This window comes from Hipposideros armiger, unplaced genomic scaffold (genome assembly GCF_001890085.2).
Source record: "Hipposideros armiger isolate ML-2016 unplaced genomic scaffold, ASM189008v1 scaffold_805, whole genome shotgun sequence".
In the NCBI taxonomy this organism is placed as follows: domain Eukaryota; kingdom Metazoa; phylum Chordata; class Mammalia; order Chiroptera; family Hipposideridae; genus Hipposideros; species Hipposideros armiger.
The window spans coordinates 194655-211326 of NW_017732155.1; the positions used below are offsets into that span (position 1 = coordinate 194655).

At 45.0% G+C, this 16672-nt stretch overlaps 1 protein-coding gene across 2 annotated transcripts in view; it reads right to left on the reverse strand.

Annotated features, from left to right (window-relative positions):
- The window catches only part of FLRT2 (fibronectin leucine rich transmembrane protein 2), a 114591-nt gene extending 98162 nt beyond the window's left edge, over nt 1–16429 (reverse strand). The window contains exons 1-2 of one of the 2 annotated variants that reach the window (XM_019628681.1): nt 10697–16429; nt 7384–7689 (exon numbers count right to left, since the gene is read on the reverse strand). The gene's annotated coding sequence lies outside the window, so the exon portion shown is untranslated. The remainder of the gene's footprint in view (nt 1–7383; nt 7690–10696) is intronic. The other variant, XM_019628682.1, reaches the window with a different exon arrangement.
- Between the last annotated feature and the right edge of the window lie 243 nt (nt 16430–16672).

The window sequence follows — 16672 nt, forward strand, 5'->3', positions numbered from 1 at the left end:
AAACGACAGCAACTTGTCTGTTCCCCTTTCCCCAATTCCCCAGCACTGTTCCCATCCCCCCAATTCCCCAATAAAAATCTTAAAAAAAAAAAATAAAATAAAGGTTATCTCATGATTCTATTATATTAGTGACATATGGGCTAAATTAGCACCACCTAGCTTAAGGGTACAACAGTACCCCCTCCCCATAGTATCAAAGACTTAGATTTGTTTGTGCATTTGCAAGATGCACACAAACTCCCCATACATATACCTACAGATGCTTCTCATTGTATTAGCAAAACTCTTCAGAGGAGTAGTAAACATTTTCCTCCTTCAAATATTATTATTATGTCATTCAGCCCTGCCAGAACAAAAGCTATTCAGATTCTGTGAAAGTAACTTGTCATGTTAAAACATAGTTATATGGCCAGATACTTTACAATGTACTACTCAAATACTAATCAACTTTAAAAAAAAAAAAAAAGCAACTGTCAGACCTCTGGCAAATAGTAAATCGGAAGCTGAAAAGAACATTGCAAGCTACAGACTGTCATACATTCAAACCACTGATAGGCATACTCCTGACCGAAAATCGTGATCTAACCACACACACTTCACTTACAGGAGTGTTTTCTGCAGGCTTCAATTAAGTAACCTGAAAACTATTAGAAATTAACCTTTACAAGGACCTACATGTATACAAATTAGGAAAAATATAATCAACATGCTCAGTCTTGGACTATTTAAAATGAAAAGTGTCTCAGATTTGGCAATTACAAAAATAATAACTAAACAAAATATAGAGAAATAAGTTGTAAAGAACTGTCCCACAATGTTCTGTGACACTAAACAAAGTCAAAATAAGGGCAAGTTTTGGAGATTATGTCGGTGTCAAAATAAATCAGGTCTTTCCATTTACTGATAATGAGCTCAGGACATTTGCCAAACTACTGAAAAGACAGTCCTTTTCGCTAGCCTGCCTTATTTTGCAAAACAAAAGTTTTATAAATCATCACATATTTTACTAAAGACTCTGTTTTTGCAAAAAATAACTTGTTTGGTTCAAGTATAAACCCAGCTAAAAGGGGAAACGACCTTGTTTCAGGGAACATTGATGGTTTCTTCCCCAAAGACCCTCAATGGAGTTCATCTGTGATAGATTCAGTTTCCAACATCAAGCCAAGCTTTCAGGAAAGGAAAGTTTGGCCCTCGCACCCAGCTCACCCCAATTACCCTTGATCCTTGAAAAGAATACTTGTATTAAAATAGAGCAAACTCACAAAAGGAGACAATGCACCATTAGAGGAATGGAAGAAGTGAAGAAGAGGGCCACCAGACAATTTACTGGTTGGGTGATATCCCATAGTTCCCAAAAAAGCTCGTGCAGAGCCGAGCCCTCGTCTTGGTTACCATTTTATTTATATATAAAACCTAGAACTACCCCAGCACATGGCAATCATGAAGTGATAAATGGTATCAATTTGAACACTGACTCTGTATGGGAATATAAAACTTTATTGTTATCAAGGTATTTTCACACACATTAATCTTATCTGACCCCCCAACAACCCTGTTGAACTCTGCAGAGAGGAAATTAAGTCTCCAGGAGACTGAGCAATTCGTCCAAGGTCATAAATGTAGAAAGGGGTGTGCTGACATAAGAATGCAGGTTTTCTTTACAGAAATACATATTTTCTTTCCCCTTACACAACCTCCCCATTGCTCGGTCCCCACCACAGCTAAGGTCCCCAATCACGATGCCTACACCATAAAATTAACCTCAGCCAGAACAGGCAAACTTGTATCTAATATAATATTGGAGAGAGTGAAATTCTATTTTTTTAACCTAAATATTTATATGATTGCTATTACTTTTTTACTGATTTGTTGAAAAAAAAATCCAACTCTTGATCATTTTGGGTGGGATCATAAAGAAGGTCATTTCTAAACTGTATCTGGAGAATTCAACATCTATGTAATAAAATATAATGTCCATCATTTTGTATAAAGTCACATGGTTTCAACGAGAACTCTGTGCGGCCTTAGGTAGCCCTCAACTTCTTTCTGGCTCTAGCTACCAGAGAGGCTAGGCGATCAGGGCTTTCTCATACCAACTCACAGAGGCAGTTGTGAGGAACACATAAAATCCTGTATGTGAGAATCAGAAAATGTAAGACAGGAGAGGTACATAAATGCTAGGTAGGTGCGAATGTGTCTTAAAATCCATTTCATTCCTCAGGGCCCAAGCAGAATTCTCTGGAACCCCTAGGGCAAATGCTGAGTCAACCTCCTCTCCTAAACTTTACCTCCTCTTTAACATCTAGGAGGAACATTACTATCTCCTGCATTGGTTCCTTCTTTAAAATATTTGCATCCCAGCTCTGGAGCAAAGTGGGCGAGGAAACTATCACAGAGGCTGTTTGACACTGGATTTCATAAACGTGATGCCCATAGGCAGCTGGGGCTAAGAGTGACACCAACATGTGGACCTATTTCGGGACTGATATGAGTCTAATGTTTTCCATCCAGACACATGACCTCTGTTGACTTCGATGGACGATAAATTTGTGAGCCGATCTTAGGAGCCACTGTTCTTTTACTCCCTGTTGAAGGAGGTTTCGGTGTTCTGGGGCCTGATGGCATGTATGAACTTTGGGACCTGAAGTGTTTTGGTGGGTTTAAATCCAAAAGCCCTCAGGTTCTTGAAAGGTTCAGATGGAAGATTATTCTATCTGTGCCTTGAAAGGTAGAATAAAGAGAACTGAAATACGCTTGTAACATATGACCTGTGACCCTAGGGGAACAGAGGACCTTTTGCCAAGTTTCTTGCACATTTCCTTAAAAGCAACCTGGGCAGAAAGTGAGAAAAACAGGTCCGTTCTAATGAGCACCTAATGGGTAGAAGCACCAGAGATTTATTTTGTGAAGGCTTCAAAAAATGGCTGAGGTCTTTAACCACTAAGCTTCCAGAAAATGTGTGCCCTTATTAAGTATCAGCAGAATAACCGGCCAGTGTTTGAGAATCATGAATGTGGCCTTTTGACTTCCAAATTATACGAGGATATTTTCCTTGACCTCCCCTTATTACAGATCCGTAAAAACGACACTGCTTTGTTCAGGCAACTCAGGACACATGGTGCTGCATGCTTCTGTGGAAACACATCCCACATGAAATTAAGTTAGAGGTGGTATTTGAAAAATAAATAAATAACGAAGTTCCAATTCACTGCAAATGGTACAGGAGGCCAGTAAGTGGGAAGGCTGCAAGAAAAGGACTTCTTTTTAGAAAGATGTTTTACAGGACTTTTTCTGCATCATTAACTCTTCTGGAATCCTGAACATAGCATGATGAATTTCCCTAAAGAAGTAGCTACTGTTTAATTTTGAATCACTTCAAAGAGCCACAGCAGAAGAAATCAAAGAAAACCAAAAAGACCAGGAGATGTGAAATTCGCCAAGGGGGGGAAAAAAAACCCATGAAGGTTCTAACAGATTTTGACCATGTACTGAAAATACCAATGATTATTTTGCTACTACATACAGTGTTTTACTGTTCCATGTGACTGAAATAAGCCTCTGTATTCATAGGAACACAGGATATTTTTATTACAATATTTGTGTCATAGCTCTTTAAAAGGGAACATATTTTAAAACCTTGAAAAGAATCTCTGTCTTAAAATGGTTCTTGATATTATATGTGAGTGTGTGTGTTTTACTATAAACAGATACTTCATTGGGAGGTCACACTGCTGAAGAAAGTACAAAAGTACTGATAGTCTTACTCCTATCCCCAACATGTAGTTTTTAGAAGAAAAATGTAATTAAAAAAAAAAAAACAAGCAAAGCAATTTGGAGGGTGGAGAAAAATAAGAAAGTTGGCTGGGATACTATAATGGTTGTTTAACTTTAATAATAATAATAATAATTGGTCTTCAAAAATGCCTCGTGCAAAACCTACCCAAGGGAAAAGAAAGAAAACCTCCTAAAAATTCCGTATCCCCAAATACCACTAACATCAAAAACCATATGGAAAATGTCTCATAATGGTATCCACCCACCTAAGAAATTCAGTAAACTTTGTCTTCAATTACCGTTTAGAATATTCAACTCAAATTGAAATTCCAATTTGAAAACCCTGAGAAGACAAAGCTGGATTAGAAATAAAAGTTTTCAGTCTCCTTAAAAGACCATCTGTTTATAGACACCCTTCTCATACCCCACCTTGCCTTTGATCTGTATGTTAAGTCACAGTCGCAGCACAGCTGAATTTAAAGACATACACACACTGCTGCTATGAAGTCTAGTTACCACATATATGTTCTGAACTTGAATCAAGTTTCCCTCAGGGGCAATAAAATTTCACTAACATCCAGCAGCATTGTGAGTTTCAAAACATTAGTCTACCTGACTGTACAATCCTTTTATTGGCAGTGGAGAGCACGGGTGTTTTATTGATGTGGACTGTATTGTCAGTGCTCTATGGAAGAACCATTTAGCAGCCTATTAGCCTGTAACATTTTTATTACTGTTGTTAAATATCATTCCCCATACTGAACTCTGTATTAGAAAAAGCCAAGCTCGAAAATCTAAATATCCAGAAAAACTGCAGAGCTGTTGGCTTCCTGCTCCCCCCCCTCACTTCGCACCCCCCCCACACACACACACACATACACACATAATCTGTTGACTCTGATGAGAAGGAAAACAATGAGTATTCACTTCTTGCAGACAGAGGTCACTAATGGACTGAATTCAAATCACCGTGGCAGTAACCACAGAGTTATTAAAGTAATCTAGTGAGAAATGAACGCGAATTGAAATTAAAGATACCAAAAGATGATTATCCAGGAAGGTTTGACCTGAATAGAAATAAAATGACATCACCTTGACCTTTTCAGAATCTTCGAAATGGAGAGCAAAACCAAGAGCCACCGTCACCTTTGCTGTTTTTTAACTTCGGTAGAAGCAGCAATTCTTCCTTGCAGAATACAAAGCTGAAGAGACAAACTAGATCAGATGTTCACACTGGGTCTCTACAGATTAAGGCTTCTGGACTTGTACATATTTGAGCCTTTCTTGAAACCACAGTCTCAAACTGGGAAGATATAAGGTTTCTTTAGAAAGATATGTCTAAATCCTAAATCAAGCTCTCCAACAGGCCAGAATATAAATGTAACAGGCATCAGAGGAGTTTCAAATTAGATCCAGCCTGTTAAAATCAAACTCCGGTAAGATCACATCATTTGAAATTTAACATACAGGAAAAACCATGACAGTGTTAGGGACCCCAAGGTGCCCAGCATGGAGTCATTTGGGAATGGACTTTATTCTGTTAAAAGCATCCCCTGGATTTTCTAAACCCCCAATGAAATTACTGAAGTGTTAAGACATGGGCATTAAAAAACAAAACAACAACAAAAAACAAAAAAACAACAGCATTCCTTCCATGTTACATGCTAGCTTTATAATACGTTCTGCTACAGTACAGCCAGCCCAATTCTTTTTACAATTTCTTGTACCTACTGGCAGAGACAGGGAATCATGTTTGAAATTCCATCTTCCAACCTCCTCCAGTCACAGATATTTGCAACTCAACATGACAGTATGGTATCAACTGTCAATTGTGATTATTAAAAATCCTAAATGGTTTAACCCTATCCTGTTTGGGGCCTTTGAGGAGGGGAGGACCAAAAGTTGCATTTGGGGGAGCAATAACGTTGTAAAAAAATAAGCAACTTTTCATGGTGTGGGTATTGCCCAATGATATTGTCTTCTAATATGGTTCACTGTCGACCTTATCAATCTGACGCATGTTGCTTAGTGATTTAAAAAAATAAAGTCCAGTTCTAACACTTTGGATATTGACCTAAAATTATACATTCATACTGCAACCACCACATATATCCCTGGACAAATACCAAGCTGCATTCTATTTACCTCAAAATGTTTGGGGGATCCTTTCACTGGAGATTTAATAAGGTCATACCGTTTATGTCTACAGACAATATCTTCCCGATATGGAAGTTAGCCTTCATATTAGCTTTTGGCTGGGAGAAAAGTTAGACATAATAAATTTAGCAATATGCCTGAGAGCAAGTGGACATGCCCCAAAGCTCCCTGAAACTCTGGGTGATGAAAGAGCCTCCCAGCTGAGTGGGGAGCAATAGTTCCCACTTAGAAGAGGCTTTGCATAGCAAATGCAGCATGCAAAGAAATCTAATCAGCACCTTGCACTCCTGCGCAAGCATTTACACGGATTTGTGCCTTGCACTTGATTAGCTTACTGTAAGCTTTACAAGAGAATCCCTCCACTAAAATTAATCAGAAGCTCTTGGAGATTGATTTCCATTTACAAGAAAGCACTATGAGTTTCCAGGTGAATAAATAATGATCATGATAAAGATGATAGCAGCAAACGTTGAGCTGCTTGGAAACCCAAAAAGTCGACTGGGGGAGAGGGGACGTTGGCGAGTTGGGGCTGGAATCTTTTCGCTCTCGGAGTGAAAAGCAGGAGCTCTTTTCTTAGTTTGCCTAACTAAGACTGCTGTTCCGGAAACCGGAGCTGCTTCTCCGCGCTGCCGGCTCCTCAGTGCACACATGCGACCACTCACCGCCCCCGCACTACGGTGCATCAGGCCACCGAGGAAAAACCGGCCTCTCTGCAACACCATTACCACCCCCCAACCCCACGCACGCGCGCGCGCGCGCGCACGCACACACACACACACACACAAACACACACGGACAAGCGTTGCAAATTCACATCACCGATGGTTAGTTAGCGCGTTTCATCTCACCCTTCAATCAAAATGTGAATTCCAAAGTTCCTATTTTATACGCCATAAGGTGAATGAAGGGGGGAGGGAGGGCACCAGGGATGTCAAAACGGGGAAGGATAACGTCCCCCCTCTACTTTGAAATTTTCACGCACACCTCCCCCGCCCTCCATTTGCTTTCCTGCGCCAGCGGAACGCGGAGGGCGAATGCGAGTGGGTTCGTGTAATAATTTTTAAAAGATGCTATATAAGGGTAAAAGGGTGAGGGTGGGAGAGAGTGAAATCCATGCCTTAGTCCCCTGGATTGAAGAATACTAAAAGCCCCTGAACCCACATTCTAAATTTCCAACGGGCTACAAGAGGAGGCACCAGCTGGGGCCGCGGGTTAGCATCCATTCCCAGGAGGGATTCGCTGCCTCGCACAGCTGCCCCTGGTTCTCAGAGAAGCGCCACGGGCCCCTCGAACGTTACGGTGGATCTCACGGCGCTAGGTGCCTGTCCCCGGGATCTTGAACTTCGCCTCCCTCTCACTTTCAGCCAGAACTGGAGAGCGTCACGAATGGCGCTGGGGGGGAGCACGAGCCCAGCGGAGGGGCTAGAAGGAGAAGGTTGGGGTGCCTGTTACCTGCGAAGGTTCTCGAGGTCTCCTTCCAGCCCCGGAGGTAATCCCGCTCAGCGCCGCGTCCTCCCCCAAATCCAAACTTTTGCTCGGTCCTCCGGGGGGGCGGGGGCGGCGACGGTGGCTGCTGCCGGAGCCCGGCCCTGTCGCCCGCTGCGTCGGGGCGCGGAGGTGCGGAGGCCGAAGCCTCAGAGCGGCGCGCGCCTCCCGGTAGCCGGCCGGTGCCCGGGCGCCCCGCTTGCCTCTCTCGCTCTCGCCTTTCTCCCCTACGGAGTCGCGGCATCGTCTTCCCCAGTCCTCCGCCGCCTCCGCCTGCAGGATTCGAGCATGCCACTTTCTCTCGGCTCCGGCCGCCGCGGCCCCCGCCTCTCCTCCTCTGCCTCCCCCTCTCCGCCTCGGCCACGCCAAGTCCCGAAAGGCGGGCGGGCGGGCGGGCGAGCGAGGAAGGCGGCGGAAAGCGGCCCCGCAGCGCCGGGGCTCCTCGGAGACGGAGGACCCCAGGGGGCGTCTGGAGAGCCGCGCGGGTGCGCCTCCGACGCCGGGGTGCCCACCTCGCGGAGCCCTGCGCAGGACTCGCTCGAGTGCTGCGCGGGCTCCGCGTGGATCGGGAGGCTGCTCAGACCTCACTGCTGCCTGGATCCGACGCGGCCCGGCTAATGTAGGCTCCGCGGCCCCCACCCCCACCCTCCTGACACCCCCGGGAGATGTTTACAGTAATGAATTCGCGGGATCGCCTCCGCCGCTCCCGCGCCCCCCTCTCCCCTGGTGCCTCGCGCTCTGGCGCGCTCCCCACCTCTAGCCCTCTTTCTCTCCCTCCCTGGCTGACTCCCTCCCTCTCGGAGTCCCTCCCACATTTCTGGTTTAAAGAATGCTTGGGAGGCGCGGCCGCAACCCAAAGCTTTCCAAGAGGCGAAGTCAGACTTGGCTCTTAACCCTGTCCTCCCTGAAGCGAGTTGCCGAGCGCGGGGCTCACACCGCGGATGACATCGAGACCATGCCTGCCCCCTCCGCTCTCTGTACCCTGCACCATCTCACCCGCTCCCCAGTCCTAGGGATCATGCCACCCTCTGAACGCAGAAAGACGATTCCCGCCCCCCTTCCCACGTGCCATTGTACTTCCAACATCTATTACTTAGACACTAAGAAATGATCGAAACGTGAGATTAGAGGGTAAAAATATTACGAGTCTCAACCAAGATGGCGTTATTTCAAATGCAAGCAACCTTAGTGGTTTGCCCCCCACCCCATCACTAGCTCCCAGACCTTCTTAAATAACTCTACTTGGAAATATAATCCAAAATTCAATATGATTATTTTAAACACCCCATTTTTCTCCCTTCACGCTGGCCGCTGGAAAGAGCGTTGTTCACTTTCCCTATAGATTACAACGGACGACCAAATTCAGCCTCAAAGATTTAGGAAACAGGCTTGACAGCTAAAGAAGCCTGATTTGAGTACAGGCAACCGTTTTCACTTCCCAATCTCTTTGCAAAGGTGAAAAAGTAATGAAAGAAAACCAGGTGCATGTCTCTTGGGGCGGGGGGAAGGGTCTGGTTTTCTCCTCTAATTTCATTGCCGCAGCTCCTGCCTCCAGTAAGTTGCTGTCGTGTTCTAACTAGTCTGTACAGAGGCCGACTCTGAACAGAAGAGGGAGAGCGAGCTCGCGCCAAGTGCTGGGCTGTGCTGAGGTGCGCTGGCGGGGAGGGCAGGCCAGAAGCACCCCGCAGCTTGAAACAACTAGCTCAGGACCAACTCCCGAGGGATCCGCTGGGATAGCGCCGCAGAAGAGTGGAGCCGGGGCAGTGGCCACAACCAGCTGGCTAGGGATGATTTCCGGGTCCTCAGTTCAAAGCCTGAGTCACTTGGAACCACTTTCCCAATTGTTTTTATTTCCTTCATGTCCCTGTTGAGTCTATGGTCTTCACTCACTTGAGCTTCTAAATCCTGTTAAAACGTCTTGGAGAAACGCCCGTTTTGCCTCCCAGGCACAAGCCATGCACAGATCCACCCAGACGCACACCCGAGAGGCACGCTGGCACACACGCAGGCACGACCCGGACAAATAATGCATAAGGTAAAGATGGCTAGGAAAACGCTTTGACTGACATATACATAGCCACTCTTCTCCCTAAGCTCCGTGTGTGACTAATACCCAGAGGGAGGGGGCACGTGGCTGGGGGAGTTAATTGGACTAGGACAGAGAGTGCCATCTTGTTAAGAGGTTCCAGGAGCGAGACACCAGCGACAGCAGTGGTGGCCTCCGCCTCCAGCAGCAGCGGCCGCCAGCCGGAGCCCCACGCGCTCCGGGAATTTCCCGGGCATCAAGTGTGGGTCCAGCCCGCCCCAGCCACCCTCTTTCCTGATACTTCCTTTCCCCGGTTACTGCTCAGACTTCAACCTTGATCTTGCCCCGGGTTACAAAGGAGAAGTGACCGCGCCGGCGCTAAAAGCTCCGGGACCAGCCAGAACTGGTGAGCGCGGTGGAGAGATCTTTACAGCCGGCTCCGAGCCCGCGGGGACGAAGTGGCAGCTGGCGAGGCTCCCGCCCTCCTCACCGTCGCCTTGCCCCGCCCCCCTGCCTGGAGGTGTTAACCGCCCCCTCCCTGCATCCCAGGCATGCAGCGGAGGGAACGCAATCTGTTTTCAGCCTGGTGTGCTGCGGCCGTCCTCACCGCCCCCGCCGGTGCGCGGAGAGGACGCGCTGGTCCTAGCTCAGTACCAGGCCACTGATGACCAGACTGGCTGGAGAACGACTTGGTTTGGGAGAAAGTAATCTCCTCCCTAACTCGAAGGAAAACGAATTAGCACCCCCGCATCTTTTTAGCCACTAATCGATCCCGGATTGCGGGCAGGGGGCGTGCTGGTGGTTTTAGACGCCAGCTCTTGATAATAACGCTGGTGATATTAACAGCAGATGGAGTGGGCTCGGGCTGGGGACGTAGGGACGATGTTACTCTTGGAAGTTAACAGATTCATTCTTGGGATGTAAGAGGCTGGATTCGGGCAAGTTTCGTGGCTCTAGAAACTTAATTTAGGATGACGCTCCCAGCAGGCTAGCAAATTTGCGTTTTGACTCAGAGCTCAGTGACAAAACTCCTTAGAGAAAGTGGATTCGACCTGCAAATAGACCTCCCTAAAGTCGGGGGAGAGTTAAGCAGCCTATTTTCTCTCTGGATGAAAGATTAAGACTAAAACATCCCACCACCCGATGATCGTCCCTGCTGGTTAACGACCCCACCCCCCACCCCCCAAAGTAACCGCGTGGTGCTCGCGTAGTGGCAGCTACTAGAAACTCCACCTGGCACCACAGCCCCTTTACCTGGCGGCGTGTCTCCTTGCAATGGGCTCATCCAAATCCGACAGGGTCAGGGAGGTGGAAAGGGAAAAAGCTGGCGCGGCAGCAGCGGGGCTCCCGGGGCATGGTATTGTTTTAGGGGTCGCCGCCGAGGTCCCTCCTGCCCATCGTTGAGAACTGCCAACTTGGTCCCGGAGCTGGGTGGACACGGTGGCAGCCCTGGAGCAGCCGCCTCGCTGCTGCTTGACAACCGGGACCGAGGGCCAGAGACGCACCCCACGCGGTAGCTGCTCGGCTCCTCCGCGCGGCGATTTCGGCTACTGATGTTATCTCCCAGCGCTCAGTTCCTCTGTGCTGACAATGGAAGATGCCAAAATCGCAAGTGACGGCGACAGGTTTCGAACGTACAACTAACTACAAGGTACCCTGCTCGAGACTGTAAGCTACTTTCCCCCTCCCCCTCATCTCCCTCCTACAGGGGAGGGAACTAACTTAACCCTGTGTGCGCCCTACACTCCCTGGAGAAGCTGGAATCGACTAGGAAACCGCAGGCAGCGGCTCCCGGGGCGAGAGCTTTGTTCACGTGCGTTTCCAGTGGGTGTGTTGCTGTCTGGGGGCACTCGCGTGGCAAGACGCCAGTGGCAGGCTTCCAGCGCCAGACTCCGGCACGGGAAGGAGCCCTAGCATTTCATCCGGACCAGACCCAGCCCTCGCTCAGAATCTATTTTTTGCCTCCAGTTACCAGATTTGTTGAAGTTGCCAGGGAAGTTGGGGTTTATTCCTTTATTTCTTCCCCCCCTTCCTGTCCCCCGTATTATTATTTCCTTTCCTAGCAGCTCTGTGAATATGTGGAACTCTCTGCTTGTTCTAACTCTAGCTTTTAACTGTTGTGCCTGTGTAGGAGACCAACTGGGTAAGGAACCCACCCACGCCAAATGTAAACGAAATGGCAAGGAAAGCAGTCTCCCACCCGTGCACCCAGGGCCCGCATAAGCCAAATGACCACGTGTTCAAATAAGACTAAAACACAGGAAAACGGAGAGGGGTCAGGTCTGAGGGAGTTTGAGATGTTAATAGGGAGACAGAAAGGTGGGGGGAGAGGGGGGCCCAGAGCCTTAGAATGACATAAACAGGGGAACCACAAACACGAATGACGATGCAGAAAATGTACGCGTTTCAACAGTGAAAACAGCAGGTCAGCTTTAAGCGCCTAGATTTTGATTGGCATTATTTCCCCGGCTCCTTTGGGAGCTGTTAAAAAAAAAAAGAGAGAGACAGAGAGAATACAGGAGCGGCCACCTCTGCCACCCAGATGCCTTGCATTTTGTAGCAGCTTCGTCTAAGTGCTCTGGGCTCCCAAGAAGTTAACTGGAGTTGGAGATGAGCCTTTTCGAGGATGCGGATGTAAGTAAGTTTAGACAAGAGAAAACTGAACTGACAGCAGAACGCTTTAGCCATCACCGTCACACCCAAATGAGCCAAGAGCGTCCGTCGCCCAGAGCGCGCAAACTCAGACGTCTTCAACCATCCCTTCTTTCTCCAGAGGAAGAAAGAAAAGAAGAAATACTGAGCCTTTAATAATAAATCAGAGAGTAACACGTGGATCTTGCAGAAACTGAGTTATTTCAAAAAGAGAAAATGTGTTTCTCCACGAGAAAGATGTTCTTCTAATTTCTCTCTGCAACATACCCAAGCCAATGAGAATCTGCAATTGCCATTTCCAAAGCCTCCCCAGCCAGGCCAGCCCACAGAGGCTGCGGGGAAGCTGATTCCAGCCGGCCGGTGCAGAATTCCGTTGTAAATCCTTCTAGTTTGCCAAGGGGGCAGCAAAGCATAGGGATAGCTTGTCAGGCTGCAGAATCAACACGAAAGACCACATTTGAGGACAAATACTCATCTACCTGGTTTTAAACATCCATCTTCCTGTGTGGTGTCAGTTACATAAGTATCCACATGACACCTTTGATACCTTGATATAAGATAGCAGTATAATTATGTCATCTTTAAGAATACGTTTTTTATTAAAGGCAAAACAGAACCCTGTACAGGTTTAACTTTCTGATTTATGCTCCCGGAAAAATGAAGAAGACTGAAAAAGGAAGAGGGGATGGTTGCAGATGTACAGAATTTGCATTTTATCAGTGCTGTTTCCAAATGATAAGAAAACAGTGTCGTGTGGATGTGCTCCCTCTTCAAGACTGTTGGTGAGATTATTGTAATCAGGACAAGGAAAATTAAGTATGGGACAATATCACACCAAATGTATGAACGTAATCTCTGTAACAAATTTCTTATCCACATGATCTATGAGTCAGCTTTAGAAATACGTGATGATGGGGTCAAAGAAAGCAAAGGAATAGTAAATGGGGTTCCAGGGCTCCAAAGTACAATAATTTTTCAGACTCACAAAACTGTGATCCTAAGGTTATTTTCACTGAGAAATTACCACCAATCCATAGGGTTAGGGTCGTATAGAGACAGAAAACAAACCTGTGAGCTTCAAAAAACAGAAAGTCAGCTCATTAGTTATTCTTAGGCCTTCAATCCTCAATGGGGTTTTCATTTCAATTGAAATTTGACTGCCCTTTCAAATCCTTTAACACGCTCTCTCCATGTTTCTTGTACCCTCCCCCATCTGCACACGCACACTGTACATTGATTGGCCTGTCTTTCTACTACTTGGTGAAAGGGAAAAATAACACGGGATCCTGAATCACAAGATCATTCTTTAAGCCCAAGGCTCTGAAAATTTTGATCTTGGATAAGTTCAGTTTTGAGCCACTATTGGCTCATTTATAAACTGGGCATAAAGATTCCTGTTCGACCAGCCTCATAATGTTGTCACATAATGAGTCAGTGTATGTGAACGTGCTTTAGAATTCTGAGTTGTTGTTGCTAACGATATTATCTTTGCATCACACAGTCCCAGCAGCAGCCAGCCTTCAAAACAGAGGAAAATTGCATCATAAATCTGAACAGAGTCCATTTCCCCTAAAGTTATCACATTACCTTGGAACGCTTATCAAAAGGAAGAAACCAACACTGATACATTGCTATTAACTACACTCCAGAATTTATTCATACTTTATCAGTTTTTTTACAATAAACATCCTTGTTTCTGGTTCAGGATCCCACCTAGGATACTGCATTGGCTTTAGGGAGTGTATCACCTGTGCTCTGTGATAGGTCCTCAGTCTTTTTGTGCTTTTTATGACCCTGAGGTGTAATGGTCAAGTATTTTGTCTCTCGATTTTGGTTTGTCTGGTGTTTTCTCATGATTGAACACTAATTATGGGTCTGGGGAAATAATGCCGTGGAGGTGTAGTGTGTTCTCATCACATCATGCAGGCGGTCCAGGATGTCAGCGTGACCTCAGCACTCTCTAAGGTATTGTGTGCAGGGTTTCTCCCCTGTCAAGTTATTTGTCCTTTTCCATACTCTATTTTTTGGAAGTAAATCACTAAACCCTGCCCACCCTCGTGAATTTAGAATTTTTAAATGAGCCGAATAAGCAGTTAGTGCAATTTGTAAACGCCACCCCACCTCACCCCAGATATCAAATTCACCCAGGAATAATCTCCCAGGAAATTTCTCCTGTACGATCCTTTATCCTTAGGAAATTGTTCAACGATCTCATCTTGGCTATATATTTTGAAACCATCTTTAGCTACTGCATGCTTTACCATCCCCAAACACAGTAATTCCCCAAATCATATTGATTCTTTTCTGAAATGCTCCCTTCTTTTTCAATCCTCATTGTCCTATCAGGTCAGTTCAGATTTCCAACTTGCCTATGAAAAGATGACATCCATGACTTCTTTTCCCCCCTTCTCTTTCTTGGTTTTCTAACAGTATCCCTTAACGTGATAAAGCTATCTACATGTTTGTCTCTGGACTAGATCTAAGTGTCTCAGTTTTAGTTTTCTCTCCTCCTGGTATCTGCTCAAAACATGCTTGTTGACTTCATGAGTAAGCTACCCCAGCAGGTAGAGAGACATAAATTCTGTCTTCTAAGATGAGAGCCTTTGCAAACAAGTCCATGGTGAGCACACTGGAGAGGTAACTTCATTTCTCTCATGAGTATAAAATACTTCTAACGCATGGTACCCTTTTCGTGAATGTGGCTTGATTCATGTGAATCTATGACATTGAAATACATACCCTTCTGATTTTGAAACATGACACTACAGTATATAATTCATCCATTCATTTAGTAATCATTTGTAGAAAACACGAAACATGTGGCAGGACTTTGATGAATATATTGAGTGCCTATTCTGTCCACACTCTCAGTCTAACGGAGTCACATAGACAAGTATACACTCATTAGGTAAATATAACAATTTAGTTATAGGTAATGTACTTTAGTGCCCTGAAATAGTTTTTTTCTCCAGAGGAGAGACCTCATGCAAGTGATGATGCAGCTCTTTGGACAATGTCCTGATTTTACAAGGGCTTTGCAACATCATTTTTATATCCAGCCTTCTGTATAGCACAGCCCCAGGTACCAACTGGCGTCCCCTGTCTCATGGAAAACTTTTTGGGCCAAGAATTGGAAAATCAGTGTGGAAATAATTGCTTGAATATCCATTTCCCCAAGCCTTGGTTTCTTTGCCTTTCCATGCAGGTTACAAGATGATTATGCGTGAACAGAAACAGAAGGTACATACTGACAGGAAACAAATGCACGTTAAACCATGGAGATTTCCTCTTACATAAACCTGCCATTTGTTAAGCAGTTGCTCTCTGTTCCAAAGGGAAGCTGGCAAAAACCTGAAGCAAACATTCTGCAACAGCACTGGGGAAGAATAAGTGAGGGAGACGCTTTTTTTAAAGAAAGCTTTGGGGGTGATATAAAGATGTAAGCCATTTTAGGAAGAGATGAATGATATACTCAAAGACTTCTTCAAACCTGGAGGCTACCATTGTAGAGCTTTCTATATCTGACTGTAGTTCTGATGAAGAGGGAGGTACCATTTTAATCTGAGAAAACACATTTATTTGGCTGACTATATAAAATTCTGAATTAGTATATATACATATATATGCATATATATACATATATTACACATATATGTATTTATAAAATTTCCCGCTATACTATACCCACATCTATTAGAAAAATAAAATTGCATTATTTAGAAAATCAGAAATAGTTTTCAAAACTGACTCATTATGAGAACAAATATCATATCTGTTAAACTTTGTGTAGTTGCAAAAAGCCTTAACCTTGGACTTGGAAGATGGTGCTTCAAGCCTCCATCACATTATCTGGGAGATCACTAGGCTGCACGAAGCCTCCGTTTCTCTTCTGTCAAAAAAGCAAAACGAAAAGTATTTTCCAAGGTAGATATATAAAGAATAAGTGAGCTATGTCCTAGTTCAAAATAAGAATAAACTCTCATGATTGGTATAATGATTGTGTTTTACATCATTTAATGTGAGATATATTTTACTCTGTATAACTGTAAGCCCTGAGTTTACTTGTGTTGCTATTTCTTGCTTTTCCAGGAACCTTGTTTTACACACCGCCCCAGAGTTTCAAAGTACAGAGCTGCCTACTTTCTGCAGTGTTGCTCTGAACAACACTTTCAGGCGCCACTCTTTGCTACCAAGTTTTTAACTACCCGAAAGATAAACTTCCTCAGCAAAGGGCATTCTTCATTTATTTTCTCACTGTATCATTTAAAAAATTCATATAAATCGCTGTTGGCCAATTTCTTCCACAGTTCCTCCACTTTGCTGTAACTAAATTAACTAAAAGGAAGTAACTAAAGTTTTTCAAGTGATTCCTTTTTTTTTTTTTTTTTAAATCTTCTTGTTGGATTATTTTAGCGCCTTCGTTTTCGGGATTTAGTCACCTATTTACTTACTCAGTCGGAACTACTTGGATTTCATGTTTTCCCCTTGCTCTATTTGAAACATTTTTGAAAAATAAAATGAACACTAAAACTTAAAGAGATAGTTCCTCACAGATAGTGCCTGTTTCTCTCTCTCTCA